Consider the following 23,023-nt stretch of genomic DNA (forward strand, 5'->3'; position numbering starts at 1 on the left):
TTATAGGAAAGCTTCCAAATAAAGGTATTTTTTAAAACAAGCAGCAAAGGTAATAGGAAGTGTATAATAATATTATTCTTGTTTTTCTTTTTCGAGTTAACTACGCAAGGGAGGTCATTTAGGAAAAATTAATGTAAGGAGCCTGACCCAAATAGGCTAAGTGACAGAAAAAAAGGCAGTACTCAGTTAAGGGCCCAGTACTCGCCAATCCGTGCTCCCAAGTTAAGAGTCGATGGGGTCTCTTTTAGTCACCTTTTACGACAGAAAAGGGATAGCGTGGGTGCTATTCTACCACCCCCGCTCACAAGGGGTAAAGATTATGAATGCCTATACAAACAGGTTCGCAGTTATCTACCGCAAGTGTTATACAATTCCTATAAAAGTGAGACATGTGATTCGAATGATAAGTGTAGCACAACATTCACAAAATGGCTAACTATTCTTCTTCTTCTCCTTTCTTTACAAACTGCTTTGCGTCGCACCTACACAAAAAGGTCTAAGAGTAGAAAGGAAGCGACCGTGGCCTCGTAATTGGGGAAGATCCCCAGCATTTTCCTGTCGCGAACAACGGGGAAACCACGGAAAACCATCTTTAGGGCTGCCAACAGTGGGGTTCGAACACACTCTCTCCCGAATGCAAGTGGATAGCTACGTGACCCAAACCACACAGCCACTTGCTTCTTCTTCTCCTTCTTTTGATTATGATTATGATGATGAGTATTACGTTGGTGTTTACTAATTTTTATTTCATTTTTGGTCAAAAGCCAACTGAAGACTGTAGGCCTACAAATTATGATCACCAATTTTCAAATTATGTTGTCATAAACATAATACAGATGCCGGATTTTTATAATTTTGTGGGAACGGTAAGAATTCATCCAGGTATCCCCTGCCTGTTGTAAGAGGCGACTAAACGGTCCCCAGAAACTCTTAACCTGGCATCGTGGGTTGGTGATCACGGGGCTCTTAGCAGAGTTCTGGCATTGCTTCCACTTTGCCAGGCTCCTCACTTTTTCTATCGTTCCAAACTCCCTCGGTCAACTTTGTACTTTTTCGACTCCGACGGTATTATAACAGTAGAAGCCTAGGGAGTCTTTCATTTTCACGAACATCGTAGCCTTTTTCTTTCTTTGGCAGGTTACCTTCATTTTCCGAAGTGAAGGACCCCTTCAAATTTTCCCTCTGTTTTGTGTTAATAGCGGATGGTTGCCCAGTTGCACTTCCTCTTAAAACAATAATCACCACCACTTTGTACTACTTAGCTGCATGAGCTATCCATAAACTAGTTGGAGCAGCTAATAACATCACTCTTGTTGTATATATGTGAAGAGTACTTTTGCCTCAGAACCCAAGGAATTTATCACATGATGGATAACAACAGTTAGCAAACATAATTTAAAGCCCTCAACAAGAGGCATTCAATGTTTGGTCAACATGCTGAAGTAACCTTTTAGAAACGCAGCACCGGTATCGGTAACTACTTTCTTAATAAAGGATATGCTGATAGTACAACTGTCTTTAAGTACCGTACTCTAAGTTCAATGTTTCATCTACTTATAATATAACAGAGGTACCGTACAGATTTTTGTGTTTCTGTCAATGAGGTTACGTATTTTGACAGATGTTATTGATCAGAAACAGAGTGGAAAGGAAGCGACTGTCGCCTCGTAATTGAGGAGGACCCCCAGCATTTTCCTGGTGCGAACAATGGGGAAACCACGGAAAACCATCTTCAGGGCTGCCAACAGTGGAGTTTGAACCCACTCTCTCCCGAATGCAAGTGGATAGCTACGTGACCCAAACCGATCAGCATTGTTGGATACGCTTGTGAACGGTCGGCTGTTGAGAGAGTTCTTGCATTATTGTAGTGATAAAGTAGTTAAAACCTATTGAAATGGTTTAGTTTTGTGTGTGTGTGATCCATTTAGTGCTATTTATATATTGGTGTATAGAATTTGTTGGTAGAAATTGGGAGTAGTGATATTTATTTGAATTTTATAACAAGTAATTCAGTTCGTGTTTAGTAGTTTACGTTTACGTTTTCCACTCTGTTTCAGATCAATAACATCTGTCAAAATACGTAACCTCATTGACAGAAACACAAAAATCTGTACGGTACCTCTGTTATATTATAAGTAGATGAAACATTGAACTTAGAGTACGGTACTTAAAGACAGTTGTACTATCAGCATTTCCTTTATTAAGAAAGTAGTTACCGATACCGGTGCTGCGTTTCTAAAAGGTTACTTCAGCATGTTGACCAAACATTGAACATTAGGTTTAGGAATTACTTTAGGTAATAATATAAACTTTTAAAAATAGTTATAAATATATGTAGGTTCGTTGGTATAATACTTACAAAGGCAGATTATCATAAGGAGTTGTAACTTCCGCCGCAACTTTTCCGTATTTCGTATAGATGTCCGTTTAAAATAACACGAAGGTAATAATTTATTAAATTAAATGATACGATACGCCTGTAAACCTCGATTTAAAACGAAGTTAAATAGAATACACGGTAATTTCACTGGATAATTGCGGTACTTAACAGTTTTTGGATTGTTGACGATCAAAGAGTAGGCTACATGCACATGGTAGTTGTGTAAACAAATACAAAATCAGCTGATTATTTTATTCCTATAATTTGTAGTCTAAGTTTCCGGCATACTTTGTACTTGCACTTCGTTTATTCTTCGAGTAAAATTTAATAATCAAAATCCTATATCCCAATAATATTGCAGTTCAAGTCCCCGGCGTAGTTTTGACAGAAATTATTGTAGACAACCTCTTATTTTTCAGCATATTAGGACACTTTTTTATCCATACCACGTAGTAGGGAAAATAATAGTAATCTACCAGAGGTAAAAATCATATAACCACATTTCAGTTCTTGCAGATTTCAAACTTGCAATTTTCATTTCTGTTTGTGCTTAGTAGTTACACACGGTAGCGGTACTGTAATTAGGATACGTCTGAACGTAGTTTAAAATTATTGTAGTGTGCTGTACAGTAGTATACGAGTAATACCTTATTAGAAATTAGTGCTTATTTCATTGTTGTAAAACAATGGTGTAGTATAGTAGAGGAATCCGTAGAAACTCTCTTACTAGAATTCTGTTGTTGTAATTAGGATAAGCTTAACTGCAGTTTAGAATTGTGTAGTTCTTGTGTATTCCTTTCGGTATTCAGTAATTAACAATAGCTTTTATCCTGTTAGGGTGTTGCAGGATAAAATTACGACGAACAATAAGTGCTATGTTCTGAGCTGTCAGCGAAGAGATGGCGTGGAATGACATTAGTAGACGAATAATTTTGAGTGGCGTCTTTAAAAGTAGGAAAGATCAGAATATGAAGAAAAAGCTGGAATTCAAGAGGAAAGAGGACAAATTGGGGCAAATATTCATTTATATGAGGGGTAGTTAAGGATTTGAGTAACTTACCAAGGAAGATGTTCAATACATTTCCAATTTCTTTGAAATCATTTAAGAAAAGGCTAGGAAAACAACAGATAGGAAATCTGCCACCTGGGGGACTGCCTTAAATGCAGATCAGTAGTGATGGATGGATGGATGGATGGATGGATGGATGGATGGATGGATGGATGGATGGAGGGATGGATGGATTAAAAGAGCGTACATGAGCATATCTGTTGATTCTTGTTTCTCAGAAAATGACCTTTAGATTATATTTTTATCTTCCTATTCAAATATATATGAATGTATTCAAGTCATTTACGAGTTATACTGTTATACATTCACGATAAATAAATGTCCATTTAAAATCTACACGAAAAATATTTGTTCCATTGTTTTATTTCAATGTTTGATATCTAAATACTTTAAAATTCGAACACACTTTCCTTTGGTTACGCTCACTTAAAAACTCAATATCTTGGCTCCATGAGTAACATTCGTGTCTTAACCTCCCTAGACTGACCATGGCTATTCTGACATGAGGGAGAGAACTCCTGTCTGAGCTTCCGCCTCTCGTGTTCCTGTCGTCACATCATTAATATTCTTCTTCTTCGTTTTAATCACGCGTTAGCGCTTCAGTATAAATCGTTGCCTACGCTATAATACAAGGCTTTGAAATGCACTAATGAAAACGAGTGCCATTTTAGGTCACCATTCAGCCACTAGGATCGCGTTCTTGTCCCCTTGTGTTCGCATGGCCGTGTAAGTCTGTAAGTAAATTATATCCTAAATAAAGAGAGCTGAAAGTTGTAGGTGTCTAAACTTTTAAAATTTTCCTACTCAGGGGCTTCTTATCTAGTTTCAGAACTTTCTCATTTCTACTTAAGTGCCTCGAAGCAATGTTGTCTAATAGAGGTCTCAGACATTTTTGGAGTAGAAAAAGAGGTAGTTAATTTCACTGATGAACCTTGCTTTCAGAAAAAACGTACACATTTTTAGTAACTGTCGTCGGGGTAAATACTGCACAGCAGAGGTGACAAATTCCGTCATGTACTGCAGAAGAGCCACAAATGACGATTTCGGGTATCTGAGGGCTCTTCGATCTTGAAAGCGAATAAGACACAATATTGAACTTTCACTAGCTGGAGAAGAGTTATGTTCTAAACAGCCTTCACAGTCTGTTTGTTCTTCCGCCACACGCACTAAGTATCCTGCTGCCATAGCTAGAGAAATACCAGGCATTTTAGCTGTTGAATTTGAAAGAGATTAATCATATTTATATACTAGCGAACACTTAATAATAAAGTATTGTTCACACAGATCTGATGTAATTTACCTTGCAAGGGTTCTGTAATGATAGACAGGATGTGTTCAGGAAGCTGCGGAATTTGCACATCCTCGCGACTTTCATTCCTTCTATATTTTTCATCCATCCGGCACATTCTTGATTGTAGTAAACTGGTTCGTACATTGAGGATTTTATCTTCATCCCTCAGCTCAACATTGTCATGTTTTGTTGCCGCAATAATTCCTGTAGGGAGCGTTGTTTCGATTGCGTTAAGGCATGACCTTGCGTCCATTGTGTCATTGTATTCCACTTTGCGTCGTAGGTGGCTAAAGAAAAGCTCGATATCATCGCTTGTTAGGTTCCTAGTCAAGACATAATGAAAATGTATACTTATGAGGTATCTTACGCAGGCCACAGTGGATTGGGTAGTCAAGACCAACGCCTAATTCGTTACCTTCGTGAATCTTTTCTTTTTCTCTGGATGCATTTGGATGTTCTTGATATGTGACAGGAAATCATTTATTAACCAACTGAGGCGTTCATCTTCAATGCTGAAAAATGCCAATTTGTTCTCATTCCTGGAATATGTTCCATACGAGGTGTTGCAGACATCATGCGCATCGAACTACTTCATAAAATGCTCCATAAAACAAATTTTTCTTTTAAACTGTCCCTGTCTTTAATGCTCTTGCGACAAACCACTTCCACACTCTTCAAACCAGCGATTGTTTCAGGGGAAAATACAATTTTGGCTCTTGCTACATTCATTTTCTCCAAATTTGTCGGGTAAAATACTTTTCTGGTTAGTTTCCTCACCGGCTTCATAACTGACGATTTCTGAAGTTTGGAAAGACCTCTTGAATGATCGCCGGTCACGGTAGCATTGTTTACAAAAAGTCTCGTGACTAATGTTGAGATCGCTCGCTTTTTATGACGTGACTGGGATCAAAACTTAGGAACAGAGGCCAAATGTCATTAGCTGGATGTCGTATCTCATGCGTAATGCTTCCTCCACATAATGTTTCGAACATCGAAACATTTACCTGGGAATTGTTGTTCACAATTCTGATCACTCTGAAACTACACTCTTCAACAGCATTTAACGCATCCAAGGTTCATTTTGCAAGCTGTGAGCCCGTAACGGATGAAGTGAAATAGAAAGACACCGGTATTCTGTAATATTTAGAGAGTCCCTTGAACAAAATGCAGAGTAGTTTATTGGCCAACCTACCTTCGATTCCAAGAGCGTCAATGTCAATGTCATTCAGTCCAATAAACATATCTAATTTCCTGTCATACATTAGTCTCGGCTTTATAGACATTTCATCTATTATAATGGAACCAACCTTATCGTTACCGTTCACTAACTACAGTTTTTATGCCAGTAATCCGGATTTAGTTATCGAAGTTACACTCGTTTCCCCTTCTGAGTATCCAACATACGATTTCAACGTTCTTGGATGAGGAAGATACAAATTATCGAGTGTTCTGAGAAGCCGATGCCGATAACCCGTTGGTGATCTTGAAGAAACTGTAGTCTCCTGGTATTTACATTTCTTTTCTCCAAAGCTCTGAAGTTGCTCTAACAAAATTCTGTTTTCATATTACTATACCCTACAGGGCACATTAATACTGCAGGATGATACCTACCTGCTCTTCTGTTCTTGCATACGGGCACCAGCTCAGCTGCAGTCAGCAGAAATGGTCGATAATTTGGGTTCTTATGACGAGAGGATCATGGGGAACTCATATATTACATTAAACTACGAAATGAGGAACACTTTCGCTGTGATCAAAATTTTGAGCATAAGTTTGTATTCACAACACAAGTTAATTACAAGGATTGCACCTGTAGTGCCCAAAACAAGTGCGCCAAAGGCTCACATCTACAAATTAAAAGGAAAACAAAGAAAATACAATCTGGATGATGACGTTATGTTGAAATTTGTCGATCTGTGAACCAAGAAAAAACCGGATGTGTTCTCCCACATGGAAACTGCATCCCTGTCTGTGACATAAAATGATATAATGGTAGAATTAAGGATACCCGCAGAGATTACCGCTACTATGAAAGTTTCCTCCCACACCGGGATATTTATATACACAAAAATTAGCAGCACAATAAGTAAATAAGAATAAACTCAGATAACCTACTCTAGCGCCCTCACTTTCCTAATTTACACGGACGTGAACCCATGTCCAACATGGCAGAAACTTGTGCCAACAGGGCAATCATACCAGTAGCATAGTGCCAAGATCACATTAGTAGAATACACAACCCTAAGAACGCGAATCAAACAAGAAAGGAATACGAGGTAAAATGGATAAAAATAAATGACGCACAGTTTTTGCAAAAGACTCCCTGCCAAAGGAGAATGACCGACCTCCAGAGCAATTTAAAAATGGCCGAGCTCACCCCAATACGGAGCAGGCGAACATTGACCTGCAGTCGGGTCTGGAGCCCCCTCCCACATCAAAAAAAACTTGTAAACAAACTACCGCTAGACGTCTTACCCTACATTCTTTCACAAAGGGACTTTCAAGCTTCTACACATAGCAGCAAATGGCATAAAATAAGTGAGGAAAAACACATCTCACATCACGCTCCTGACTTCAATTAACCACCCACTCGGGTCGCAGTTGAATCACATAAAGTGTTCTACTATTCAATCATATCAAACCATCACCGCCAATATGCGGCGCGACAACATTAACCTTGGGAGTCAGAGGTTCAAACCCCACGTTTGGCAGAGTAGCACAGATTCGAATAGCGTTAAAACCTGCGCCTCCGCTATAGTTTACGCCCGTCTAAGGCACGTAAATAGAGCCCCTTCACTAAATAAATACCATCAGCCTGCATACCTTACATTACGCAGGTATATCTGCCCTTCCCCTGGAATATAATGGGAGTTACACATAGTGCCTAATCCTACGAGTAAAATGTATTTCACGACCGACCCCAAAGGAAAATATCCGGTCTATAGTACGCAAACAAATATGTATCACAAGGCACACTACCTCTTGCCGCGATAACAAATATTACCTCATTGTCCGCTTTACATAAAGATACAAGAAAAAAAATCTAACTACTCTTACCCTTAGATATATCAAACAATCTTAATATGCAGCCTGATGGGCCACCATCAAATCCTATATGAATATTTACACGTTTAATTCTACTATCTCTGCGTGATACCTTAACTCTACCATATGTCTAATAATTCATTGGTCCACTTATATTAATTAATCTCCTCGTCTCTCCCTCCGGGTAGGCTAGCATGATTTAGCCCATCATGATAGATGTCTCAGCCAGGTTCGATTCTTGGAGTCCAGTCTTCCTGCCCCGCTGGTTCATGGTGCCGCCTTCTTCTTGAGGGATGCCTCGTTCAAGGTGGCGTCTTCGAAGCCACGTTCTGAAGTTCTAGCCACTCACTCCCCTCGGAATACCTCGACTTCTTACTACAATGAAATATTCACTTTAAACACTACGCCACATTCTGGACATTTACTTAGGTTGAGGTAGCACACAGCGCTAACACTTTGCAATGCACACTCCTCGTCCTCCCTTCACGTATAACTGCATACTCGCTAACTTGTGTACTGTACCACAAACTATTTTCTGCTCTAGAGACTATCCACTCAGTTATTGTGTTTTTATGCCCGCTTAATTTGGATTCAACAGTCTATCAGAGGATAAATGTAGACCTCCTCAGCCTATTGTCCACACTTCCTCGGCACCTCGGGAGCTTCGCCCCTACCGCTATTTATTCGAGTCTGCAAGTACGGCTTTCTATTGTTACTGATAGCATTAAGCACACGCGATCTCATTGATAGGTATCTGAATATAGCGCCACTTACAGATCCACCACCTGTAACTCCGTAAGTCTCCTATCCACTGGATCAAAGTTATCGCACTGTAATAATTACACACTGTCTTTGTTCTGAACAAAGGGTTTCTGGCGCAATCTAAGCAGACGTGCGACGCGGGCCGGCAGCAATATGATAGTCAACTGGATGATCTCCCCCCATATCACTCAGCTTTTATATGAGACAACACACCAAAGGACGCCAGGGAAAGCCCCGAGAAACAACTTGAGTCTGAAATGTGGCCACTACAGAGCTTCCCACGGTGGTTCTGCTTGGTACATATTTATTGATCTAATCATATGTTAATAAACTTAGAGGTATCTACAGCTTCGTAAAATTCTAGCAATCATTTCCATCTTTTTATTTACCTGAAAAGCCTTCAATTGCGGGAATTACGACTCAATTTCCGTAATGTGGTGGGCCTGTCTGCTCCCGCTAAAAATCTCTGTTAAGATGGCAGGTCTCTCCCCCAGACAAAATCCCATCTCTCTTTCTCTCTTCCTCACATATTCTTTCTTCGTCACACATGACCACGCCTTGCCTCGGGAAATCACCTTCTCGATTCCCGCGCTCTGTATAGCATCACGCCCTCACAAGCGGCGTCCTACTGCAAAATTTTTACTGCGTTAAATATCCATGCTTGCGGTCAGATATAATGGTACATTACCTCGCTCAGTTTTCTTAATTTTAGAAACTCGACTTGCAAGATTTCCGGGATCCGTCTTTATCTTACTAAGTTCTGCTTCTAAGTCACGGATTTTACGCGCAATTTCTTAATAATGGTCACGTGCTTTTTATTTCTTCTGATCTCCTTCCTCAATTTCCTGGTAATGTATTTTGGTACTGTTGATTTTAGGACGGGAGAAAACTGTGTACCTACTGTTTTGGTGCCTACATTTATCAAGTCATATTCTCCAGTATTATCAGGTAAAGGATAATCCGATTGTTCCGCACATTTTCTCTTATTTCTTATATACCCATTTTCACTTTCCGGTTTTTCAAGCTGTCTTTTCTTGGGAGCTTTCCTACATTTTAAAGTGACTTGTTTGTGTTTGTGAAACTCTGTAAAAACTGAAGGGACTTTATTACGCAGGAGTATCTTTTAGTTGTACTTATACTAAAGTCTTCTTCTCCGAACTGTTTACTGCACACCCTCGATTTTTCTATAGGAACCCAGAGAGATCCCGGTTTGTCTCCTCCGCGAGATATAGCAACAAGCCACCGTTCTTTTAAAGCACTATTCATTGGAAACGTGTGAAATGAAATTCCACTACCTTTAATTTCTCGTGAATGACAATAAGGAATACAGCAATAAACCATGATTGAAATTGCGAGTGCTTATTATCACAAGAATGCACACATTCATAAGCAACTCAATACACACGTTTAAAGGCGCGAACCTTGTAAACAGGGGGCAAAAAGCGATCTTAGCGGCCCGGCAATGAATTGCAGTGTGATCACTTCGATAGCGTTTTACGGGCTCTATTTCCAGGCCTTGTATTACAATATAGGCAACGGTATAAATACAGATTTCGTCCTACCAGTCTTCCTACATGTATATGTGGCACACGAGACGGGGATGCCAATCACTTATTTTTTCAATGCCCTGCTTATGCTTTCGCTCGTCATATTTTTGATGTCGTCTCAAGCGTCTACAGCACCTCTTTTCAATCAGCGTCTCCTGTTTGCTTCATTGTCCAATTCCCGCCACAATTGAAGCGATCAATAAGTTTGTGGATGATGCTGATTGTGTTGTAAGCTTCCGTGTTATATTTTACGTTCAAGGTCATACGCTCCTGCTTCCACTGGTGTATGATTATTTTACTTCAATTTTCCCTCCTTTGCTACAAGATTAGTGGTTATCATTCGTATATGAGATCTGATATGTGAAGTTCTCAATGTTGTTTGTGTTATTACGCGCGTGTACCTTCGAGCATAGAAATATTTGTATGCTCGAAGCAAGACCAACTACAATGTATCAGACCAAGACGGACTACAATATATCAGACCAAGACCGACTATAACATATCAGACCGTAATATCAAAACCAAGATGGTGGACGTCGTGGGCGCAGTAGCTACCGACTGATGAAGGTTAGGGTAGCACGCAATAACTTCATTTCGACGATAAAGTAACTCATGGTTTTCGGAGATGCCGGAATTTAGTCCCGCAGGAGTTCTTGTTCCTGCCAGTAAATCTACCGACTCGAGGCTGACGTATTTGAACACCTTCAAGTACTACCGGTCCAAGCCGGGATCAAACCCGCCAAGTTGGGGTCAGAAGGCCAAAGCTTCAACCGTCTGAGCCACTCAGCCCGGCATCACATTAAATTACGTATGTTAATACCACTGAAAGAGCTACACAATATCTGGTTCAATCCGCCAGAAATTACAAAAAGATCACGTGCATATTTTGCCAACGGTGGTAATTTAATATGATAAATGCAACATCATAGGGAAAATAACTGTTGTAGCTATAAAAACGCTTCGCCAACAACTACTCATCACATACAATCAACTAGAATCACACATATTCTGCTAGAATAGATGGACAACCCCACAGCAAAAGAGAACAACAAGCTGATTGTTTAGAAATGTCACTTAGTCCAATAACATGTTCTCTTAGATTTCACTTCGCTGGATAGATGGAAATACATTATAAAACTGTTAAAATGATATTATAACATCATTTTGAATGTTTAAAAATAATTTATGGAGAGATATTCCTCAATGTTTTCACTCTCATGAGAACAATGAAACATAACGTGTTGCCTTACTTTCGAAGTGGTGGACAATTTCTAATGTCCAACACTCAATGAAAGGGAAGTACACCCGAGATGATTATGCTAGCCCAATGAACGGCTCTGGTGATGTTAAGCCTTCCTTACTGGAAACTTTTAAAACATATGTTGACATATGGTGTAGCAGAACTTCCAACAATGATGGTAAACTTAGTAATGAAACGTTCAGACACTTAATAGTTCTTAATGGTTCAATCGTTAGAAAACTAAAGAATAGTTGTATGAGAGGCATTGTCATTGTTCGATTTAAATCCGGTTCACAACACGATCAAAACTAACACATTCTCACATGACTGCGCATCATTACAGATTCTAAGTGACCACTGACCCATATGAATACACCCACACACATATTCTACGTACAGTAGAAACTAATATTTATGAGGAAAGTAGAAGAGAGGGAGGAGAGGAAGGAGAAGGTGGTAGTGTTTCACGTTGGTACCAACAACGTAAGGCAAGCTGATATAAGTACCAACATAGCTGGAGATGTGTGGGATCTGGTAAATGCAGCACGGGTGAAGTTTAAGAAAGCGGAGATTGTTATTAGTGGAATACTGTGTAGGAGGGATACTGACTGGAGGGTGATTGGGGATTTAAATGAGACTATGGAGTGGGTATGTGGGAAACTGGGAATGAAATTTCTAGATCATAATGGGTGGGAAGGAGATAGGGATCTGCGCTCGAATGGCCTTCATTCAAACCGCAGTGGTACGTACAAGTTAGGAAATTTGTTTGGAAGGGTAATAGGGAGGTACATTCAGGGAAACGGGATGGCCTAGGGAGCGGTGATAAGGGAACAGGGAATTGGAAATCAAGTAGGTATGACATAAAATTGTTAGTGTTGAATTGTAGAAGTATTGTAAAGAAAGGAATAGAATTAATTTAATAGATATATATTTACAAGATATTGTAATAGGAGGTGAATCATGGCTGAGAAATGATATAATGGATGCAGAAATTTTCTCACCGCACTGGAGTGTGTAACGCAGAGATAGGATAGGAATGGTAGGAGGGGGAGTGTTCATTCTGGTGAAAGAAGAATTTGTAAGCTACGAAAAAGTTAAAGATGAGACATATGAAATTCTAGGCGTAAGGCTTATTTCTAAATATAATAGGCAACCTGATATATTTGGACTGTACAGATCGGGAAAGGGTAGCACTGACGCGGATTCGGAATTATTTGATAGGATAGTCGGCTATGTGGGAAACGACATGGAAAGAAGTGTGATTGTAGCGGGGGATCTGAATTTACCAGATGTCAATTGGGAAGGAAATGCGAATGACAGGAAGCATGACCAACAAATGGCAAATAAGTTAATATGGGAAGGACAGTTGATTAAGAAAGTGATGGAACCAACCAGAGAGAAAAAATATCCTGGATGTGGTGCTGATAAAACCAGATGAGCTCTATAGGGAAACTGAAGTAATAGATGGCATTAGTGATCATGAAGCTGTTTTTGTGGTAGTTAAAAATAAATGTGATAGAAAGGAAGGTCTTAAAAGTAGGACTATTAGGCAGTACCATATGGCTGATCAAGCAGGCATGAGGCAGTTTCTAAAAAGTAACTATGATCGGTAGAGAACGCGTAAATAAAAATGTAAACAGACTCTGGGATGGGTTTAAAGAAACTGTTGAGGAATGCGAAAACAGGTTTGTACCTTTAAGGGTGGTAAGGAATGGTAAAGACCCACCCTATTATAATAGAGAAATAAAGAGACTAAGAAGGAGGTGCAGACTGGAAAGAAATAGAGTTAGAAAAGGCTGTGGAAGTAAGGAGAAATTGAAGGAACTTACTAGAAAATTGAATCTAGCAAAGAAGGCAGCTAAGGATAACATTATGGCAAGCATAATTGGCTGACATACAAATTTTATTGAAAAATGGAAGGGTACGTATAGGTATTTTAAGGCAGAAACAAGTTCCAAGAAGGACATTCCAGGAATCATTAATGAACAAGGGGAGTGTGTACGTGAGGATCTTCAAAAGGCAGAAGTATTCAGTCATCAGTATGTAAAGAATGTTGGTTACAAGGATAATGTCGAGATAGAGGAGGAGACTAAGGCCAAAGAAGTAATAAATTTTACATATGATAACATGACATTTACAATAAGTTACAAAAGTTGAAAACTAGAAAAGCGGCTGGAATTGATCAGATTTCTGGGGATATACTAAAGACAATGGGTTGGGATATAGTACCATATCTGAAGTACTTATTTGATTATTGTTTGGTCGGAGGAGCTATACCAGATGAATGGAGAGTTGCTATAGTAGCCCCTGAGTATAAAAGAAAGGGTGATAGACATAAAGCTGAAAATTACAGGCCAGTAAGTTTGACATGCATTGTATGTAAGCTTAGGGAAGGCATTCTTTCTGATTATATTAGACATGTTTGTGAAATTAATAACTGGTTCGATAGAAGGCAATTCGGTTTTAGGAAGGGTTATTCCACTGAAGCTCAACTTGTAGGATTCCAGCAAGATATAGCAGATATCTTGGATTCTGGAGGTCAAATGGACTGTATCACGATTGACCTGTCTAAAGCATTTGATAGGGTGGATCATGGGAGACTACTGGCAAAAATGAGTGCAATTGGACTAGACAAAAGAGTGACTGAATGGGTTACTATATTTCTAGAAAATAGATCTCAGAGAATTAGAGTAGGTGAAGCTTTATCTGACCCTGTAATAATTATGAGCGGAATTCCTCAAGGCAGTATTATCGGACCTTTATGTTTTCTTGTATATAAAAATGATATGAGTAAATGAGTGGAATCGGAAGTACGGCTTTTTTCGGATGATGTTATTCTCTATAGAGTGATAAATAAGTTACAAGATTGTGAGCAACTGCAACGTGACCTCGAAAATGTTGTGTGATGGACAGCAGGCAATGGTATGTTGATAAACGGGGTTAAAAGTCAGGTTGTGAGTTTCACAAATAGGAAAAGTCCTCTCAGTTTTAATTACTGCGTTGATGGGGTGAAAGTTCCTTTTGGGGATCTTTGTAAGTATCTAGGTGTTATATAAGAAAAGATCTTCATTGGCGTAATCACATAAATACTATTGTAAATAAAGGGTACAGATCTCTGCACATGGCTGTGAGGGTGTTTAGGGGTTGTAGTAAGGATGTAAAGGAGAGGGCATATAAGTCTCTGGTAAGACCCCAACTAGAGTATGGTTCCAGTGTATGGGACCCTCTCCAGGATTACCTGATTCAAGAAGTGAAAAAATCCAAAGAAAAGCAGCTCGATTTGTTCTGGGTGATTTCCGACAAAAGAGTAGCGTTACAAAAATGTTGCAATGTTTGGGTTGGGAAGAATTGAGAGAAAGAAGAAGAGCTGCTCGACTAAGTGGTATGTTCCGAACTGTCAGCGGAGAGATGGAATGGAATGACATTAGTAGACGAATAAGTTGAATGGCGTTTATAAAAGTAGGAAAGATCACAATATGAAGATAAAGTTGGAATTCAAGAGGACAAACTGGGGCAAATATTCATTTATAGGAAGGGGAGTTAGGGATTGGAATAACTTACCAAGGGAGACATTCAATAAATTTCCAATTTCTTTGAAATCATTTAGGAAAATGCTAGGAAAGCAACAGATAGGGAATCTGTCACCTGGGCGACTGCCCTAAATGCAGATCGGTATTGATTGATTGATTGATTAAAGATATAACGAGATTTTCCCTATTGAAGGACATGAGTATAAAAACTCTGTGACTCTAAACAATGATGTCTTTAACCTACATGGATGAGCTTCAATTCGGTGTAGACTGCTTGATAACAGATATACACAGCATTAATGGGAAGGTATCGGTACAATAAATTCCCTGCGTTACAAACGCAGCTAATTCCTGCAAGTCTTTATTTCTTCTGTGTAACTGTACAGATTGCTCCATCTGTCACACTATGAGTTTCGTTATACTCCAATATCCAGCCAAATGTTCTCGCAGGTAAATACAGATTCTTGCAAAATGCAATTGCTCTTAAATCACTTGACACTTTGAAGCACATAAGGCACTGACGGAACATCACCGTATCAATTATCATATATCTAAATGAATTGTTTTTTCTGGGAATACGAATAGGTCCACCATTTAGAATTAGAAAATATTCTTCCCTAACCTCAGACTTACTCTCAGATGACATATGCACACCATTGTTTCGTACAAATATTCACGATGTATGTTCATAATCCACTTCTCTCTTAATGGTTCATTCCTTAGAAAACTAAAGAATAGTTGTATGAGAGGCATTGTCATAGTTCGATTTAAAACCGGTTCACAACACGATCAAAGCAAACACATTCTCACATGACTGTGCATAATTACAGATTCTAAGTGACCACTGACCTATATGAATACACCCACACACATATTCTACGTACAGTAGAAACTAATATTTATCGTCAAATTTCGTAAAATTACTCCGACTGAATAAGAAAACAAAAACGAATGGGCTCACCATTTTCGGTTGGAAAGATATTTCCCTAACCACAAGTTTTGGTTACACACATACGATAGTTTGGTCTTTGACTTTTAAAAAATTCCCGATGAATATTCCTTCTCCATTTCTCCCGTAAAGATCTATCTTCAGGGAATTTGAAAGCTTCAGCAACGGTATAATTCGATCTACAACCACGAATGCAGCGGAAACGACCCGTTTTTTGAAATGCTACAGCACGGCAATATAAACACTATTATACACTAAACATACCATCATATACACTCCTAACATTACACCATACTAATAAACCGTTATAGATTACTATTTTACTAAATATATACTTTACACTTTAGTAAATCGATCAAAATAACACTTTAACAGAATGTAAACACAGATTTGTCCCAAGCACATGTCTCAAATGTTCGCCCACGAAGGCGCCATTTTTCTCCCAATCGATAGTAGCATTAAGGTCTGATATATTGTAGTCGGTCTTGTATCAGGCCTTAATAATAATACGTTTATTGCATCCAATGGCCATAGAGAAGCTTACATACTGTACAAAGTAGATTATTATAAATTACAAGTTCATCAAATAATTCTCAGTCTGCACAGTATTAACTTCCTTCCGAGCAGAATTTCTTAAGCGACATACGCCGGTTCTCACAAAATTGCACGTGGTATCGATCGCATAGCTTGCCACACAATGAACAACTACAGTCTTCACATGGCTCATGGAATCGATCCGTGCAACAGACTTTGAAGTGAAAGCCGTGGATCGCGAACCTTAATGCAGTATCGATATTAGCTAAAATGGCGACGTGATCGGTTTGTTAAAATGTAAACATGATCATGAGCGAAGTATCAGTTTAGTTCTTTCTGTTCGTTTGATTTAATTAGGAAACGTTAGGGTAATGATGTGTTTATTGAAATTTTGTTTTAAAACTATTTTGATACATTAGGACGTGTCGACCGTATTGTGTGTCTGGATGTAATTCATATTACAGCAGATGCACTCACATTCAGATCAAGTGCACTATCTGCGCACTTTTTAGCGATACTTTTACACCCTAGTGCTGAAGCAATCTTTGAAGCACAAACTATGAATCGCTTATGCATCGCTGTGCAACATCTGACGTACACTTTACGTACTAGTACTGTTGTTATTTACACAGCAAAGCCAAACTATAGAATTCACTCTAGGAATAAGATCCGCATTGAGATATGTTACATAATGTTATATAATGTGTGTGTGACACAGTTGTTGGCTTAAAATAACAAAGGTTTAGAAAATTCATATCGATTGATCATATTATCGATTCAATTCAGATTTCATTTCCATACCGTTGGCAGTACTAACGGAACCGGAATTGCTCCCTCCTTACTCCTCAAACCCGTACACAAATCTATCGCTAAAAGTGCGCAGATAGTACTTAATGCACCGTGATGATTTCGTAGTTACAAATAATGTATTAGGATGCATAAAAAAATTCGACGATAAATTTGTTAACACAGAGGATGTTTACCGTGTATTTGATGAGATTTTTTTCGGATAAGGCCAAATGTCAGTGTTGCTGCATATCCTAGCATATTTCTCAATTACTATTCCTTTTGAGGTTTAAAAGTGAAGTTATAAAAATTGGTAAAGGTATCTATTTTAACTGCGAATGAAGATTATATGCTCTTTGTTAACTTAAAGGACAAGTTATCAACTGATATACTGTCACAGCACGCATTTACGTTGCTAACGATTTTGGTGTTAAAGTGCTTTATACGAAAATGAATATCCCACCAGAGAACTTCAAATCGATTCTCCCATTCATTATCTGAAGTGAAACAGATGTATGGAAGTTTGGTGAGTCATTCTCAGAATCATTGTTTTGAAATAATTGAAATTCGTGACACGGTTATGTTTCTAGCAAATTTCTTGAACGAGGTAGGCTATTGTATTTAAAAGCGTATGGTAATATAAAGGTCATTCAAATAAATGTCTTTCTAAAACAAGTATTGATTTATAGGAAGAATAATTACGATCTGGAATAATTTACTCTACACCAATTCGATAAATGTCCGAATTCTTTGAAATCATTTAAGAAAATACTAGGTAAACAATTGATACTTAATCTGCCACTTGGACGACAGCCCTAAGTTCAGATCATTGGTGATTGATTGATTGAATTGAAACTGCCACACTTTGAAACGCATCAGACATTCCCCCAGGAGTGATATTTTAGAATGCAAGCCTACATTACATATTTCCTGGACCATACTAGCTCATAGAAAAGAGTTATATTTTGAATTTTCCGCTTATTGCTTATCTAAGTATTATTTTACGTTATTATGGACAAGTTAGCAATTCAATACGATAATCAGAAGGTTATGTTTATGAATCATAGGCTTGTTTACTTTCAACCGATGCGTCGGCCATGTTGATTTTGTATTAGGTCTGATAATATTGTAGATGGTCTTGGTCCAACCACACCTTTCAAGGAGAAGAAGAAGAAGATATCGTATGCTGTGCGAACAGTTCACTAGTGTGTGTGTGTGTGTGTGTGTGTGTGTGTGTGTGTGTGTGTAGTGAAGTTATTAGCATACAATTGGGATTCTTTATAACTGCAACTGCGTTTAGCTCGATAGTGCTCATATTTGTTTAGTTTTTGGGATACGGAATCCGAAAGTGGAGGAAGAGGGTCTAATAGGCCTCCGAACCTAGTAGTCGAAAGCGAAAAAGAAGTGCATACCAGTTTACAACTCAATAATCCTCTACCGCCTTCTAATGACAATATTAACAATAATGACAGTTCTTCTAATATGGAACAGGAGAGTACTCTTAACGATGTAGAACAAAAACTCGATCTCGATATGGTCCATTTTTTATCAATGTAGAATTTACCTCTAACAATGAGCTAGAATATCATAGAGTGGCGGAAGCGCTGCCTGGTTGAAGCAAATAGAACGAACGTCCGCCATGTTTCCTGTGGTCACACAAGCAAGGGGGCATGGCCCTTCAATGACGAAAAGTGTAGAAAACACGTATTTTAGAATCACTGGGCTAAAAGTGAAGACCGATGCCGAAAGCTTAAAGCATTAAAAATCATAGACTGCGAATACTGCCACTTCATCATATTGCGGTACAAGACCAACATCACGATCAGTTGATTGAAGGGTAGTTCGAAATCATCGCACAGTGACGTACGAACAGGCCTCGAAATCGGAACAAGAGTGTTACCCTGCTTGGCTGTTGTGGTTAAGCGTAAATTACAATAGAAACCTTGGACATAAATATTTCTGACAGAAAGCCATAAAATGATAGGGACCTACAATACGTTACAACCTCATTCTGATCATATTTTAAAAAGTATTGCATCCCCATGAGTACTGTCTTTCTTTCTTAATGTTTAGCCTCCAGGGTTGGTTTATCACACGGACTCAGCGAGAGATGCCACCTTTACCACCTCAAGGGCAGTGTCCTGGAGCATGAGACTTTGGTTCGGGGGATACAACTAGGAAGGAGGGCCAATACCTCGCCAAGGCGGCCGCACCTGCTATACTGTACAGAGGCCTTGTGGGGGGATTGGAATATGGGAAAGGATAGACAAGGAATAGGGAAGGAAGAGGCCGTGGGCTTAAGTTAGGTACCATCGCGGCATTTGCCTGGAGGAGAAATGGGAAACCACGGAAAACCACGTCGAGGATGGCTGAGGTGGGAGTCGAACCCACCTCTACTCAGTTGACCTTCCGAGGCTGAATGGACCCCGTTCCAGCCCTCGCACACCTTTTCATATTTCACAAAATCCAATATAAACAACGATTTCATCTTCAAGATTCCTCTATGTGTAATTATATATAACATAAAATAAAAAGGGCCTTACTTTAGGTGATATGTACAACTATTATAAAAATGTGCAACTTCAATTAAAGCAAAATTTGTTACATGAATACATTTAAAATTATCTAATAATTTACAAACTGTACAAAGCAACAATTTCATCTCTTCATCATTGGATGAATTGTTAGGTTGATAGTTCGTATAATGAATGTTCACCAATGCCATTCGTTTCGCAGCAACATATAGGAACCATAGTTTGTTGTCGTTCTTGCAAGCCTTGAAATATTCCATGAGGAAAGAAGGATAGTAGGTTGTTACTATTATAAGGAATTAAGCAATTTTTGTGGATTAAATTTCGTATATGTTGGAGTACGTTATCCAATGTCATTCAATAGTTAGCTGTTTCTCTACGAAGTGTAACTTGGGTGCCATTTAGACTAATGTTATCGTGTTTCGATTCAGCCATTGGATTGTTAATGTATATTGTTTGTAAATAAATTGAAGAAAAATAAATTTAGAATTATGAATGTTAAAACCCGCATTAAAAATAATAGTGTAAATTTTATTATAATAGAATCTTAGATACCACTAAGTCAAGCAGCTTGTCTCTTTTCTCCCAAGTCTTCCCAGCCCAAAGTTTGCAACATTTTTGTAACGCTACTCTTTTGTCGGACATCTCCCAGAACAAATCGAGCTGCTTTTCCTTGGATTTTTTCCAGTTCTTGAATCAAGTAATCCTGGTGAGGTTCCCATACACTGAAACCTTACTCTAGTTAATTACTTACGAATACGAATCATAAGAAGCACACACAGATATTCACCCAACTTTCCATCACGCAACCAACAATTGTCAATCCAATAATAATATTAATAATATAGGGATGCTGTGCTGATCTCTTGTCCGTAGAGTGAGTTGGTTTCCAGCTTCTTCAAGGTTTTAGAGTTTGTTAGAACGCTCGTGATAAACTATGAAGCATCCATCTCGCGGCGACGATAGGAATTGTACCGGCTGCCGAAGCCTGTTGCACTCCTCTATAGGAATAATTAATAACTGACAGATGAAATAAAATCATATTGCAGAGTAGAATGAAAGATGACAGGAAGAATTGGAGTATCCAGAGATAAATCCTGCACTGCCTCCATTTGGCCTTGCACAAATCATACATAGAGTAACTGGGATATGAACCACTGAAGCTAGCAGTAAAAGACTGGTGCGCTGCTACTGAAGCCATGGAAATGCTACTCAAGCTAATATTGGTTTTAGCTGGAGTTTTAAGACCAGATATCCAGTAGCGGCTGCTGAGGGGGACTGGATGAAGGGCACTATTTTTACACAAATTTACGTTTTTACTAAACACACACAATAAATAAATGCGTTACCAGATACACATCATACAATGTTAAATACTTGATCATTGTTCACCTACATCACTGTCATATTCTTCATTTTAAGAGAAAATGTGGAACAAAATGTTGGTGTCCATTCGAAGAAGGCGGCGATCTACAATCTTACTTCACACAAGTATCTTGAACTATTTAAATGTAGGTACCTACTGTCACTGAAGTCTATCTGAAATACGTTCACAGGGGCGATGACCTTAGATGTTAGGCTCCTTTAAACAACAAGCATCATCATCATCATCATCAAATACGTTCACAGCGCTATATATATATATATATATATATCATCGAACTACCGGTACCGTTGGATGGTCGCGTAATCCGTAAGTCCATTCAAATTACTGTACCGACTGATAGGCCTACTACTGAGTCTACAGGACGAATGAAGTACAGTCTCCTCACCCTGGTCATACAAATGAAGAATATGGTAGTGCATTGTTCGACAACGGCAGTGTAATTCCTTTATTTAAACACGAATTCCACTCTTCTGTGCCATAAATCAACAAGCTTAAAAGACTGGTGCGCTGCTACTGAAGCCGTGGAAATGCTACTCAAGCTAATATTGGTTTTAGCTGGGGTTTTAAGACTGGATACCCAGTAGCGGCTGCCAAGCGGGACAGGCGGAGGAGCACTATTTTTTACACAAATTTACGTTATTACTAAACACACACAGTAAATAAATGCATACCCAGATACACATCATTGTTTATCGTCAAAGTCAAGCATAATACCAATATAAATGGTCCGTTATTGGACATTATACATTTTCCAGCTAACTCATTCCTGCTTGCCAGCGTTTTGCCCCAGTGTGCTAAGTTGGGCTCATCAGTTGGTAAACAGCACACCCACCAAGATGCATGGCTAGTGCATACCGTGGAAGCCACTGCGTAGACTACTTGGAGCCACCGGCAGTGCCAATGTACTATGAGAATTCTTCCTATGGGAATCGACATCTGTATCAAAGTCAATGAGGTCTTTCGCAATAGAAATCATTGCCAGAGCAGACAGTCGTTGTTTGGTCATTGTATTGCGTAGAAATGTCTTAATACGAGTCCGTGTCGAAAAACAGTGCTCTGCTTCAGCTGTCGACATGGATGTTGTCACTATTATCCTGAGAAGCTTTAGCGTTTCTTTGAACGTTGATTTTAGATTATTTTCTAAAATAAAAGTGAGGAGTGGTAGAACTCCATTGACTTGTCTGAAATCTGTCCGTTTATAAATCACTTCTAACTCCATCTTTAGCCTTTCTCTCTGCAACATTGGATAATGTAACACAGTAGAATTTAATACATTTTCTGGAAAGTTTATAAAGAATTTGTCAAATGAATCGGAGTACAGTAGTGTTGCAGCTTCAGTATACCCAGTAAATGCAAACTCATCATGCACCTGGTTCATTACAACGTCACAGACTTCTTTCACTTCAATAGTCCTTATGTCACTTACTCTACGTCTTTTATCGGAATTATTATAGTCCGTGAGATCACATGCAATTGTATCTATTTCTTCATGTTGTTGTGTTACACACTTTGTGAAGTCAGAAATAGCCCTTTTTTATTTGGACTGAATCTGTTTAACGTTTTTGTAGCTGATTGTACAGTATGTCAACACGCGGCATTAATTTGTGAAAAGCAGACAACCAGAACATGAATATGGTATCCTCAAGAGCACACAGCAGTCCACTGGCTTCATTTACGCTAATAGATGTTTTACCTTCTTCTTCTATTCGACGAAAGCGCTCAATCAGTTTCTCTCTATTTTCGTAAACTACATTCACCGTACGAATGCTGTAGTTCCAGCGAGTAGTGATAGTCCGAGGATGTCCAGTCTTCATTATTTCATTCAAGAGGTCCCTTCTGTGAGACGAGTTGTAAAAAAAAAGTTGGGATTGCGGACAGGTTACAGAAAAATAACTTGACTTGGGGATTGTATGAACAAGCCTTCTGCATTGTCGAATTTAGTTGGTGTCCATAGCAATGAGTGAAATGTGCA

This window comes from Anabrus simplex, chromosome 1 (genome assembly GCF_040414725.1).
Source record: "Anabrus simplex isolate iqAnaSimp1 chromosome 1, ASM4041472v1, whole genome shotgun sequence".
Lineage (NCBI taxonomy): Eukaryota > Metazoa > Arthropoda > Insecta > Orthoptera > Tettigoniidae > Anabrus > Anabrus simplex.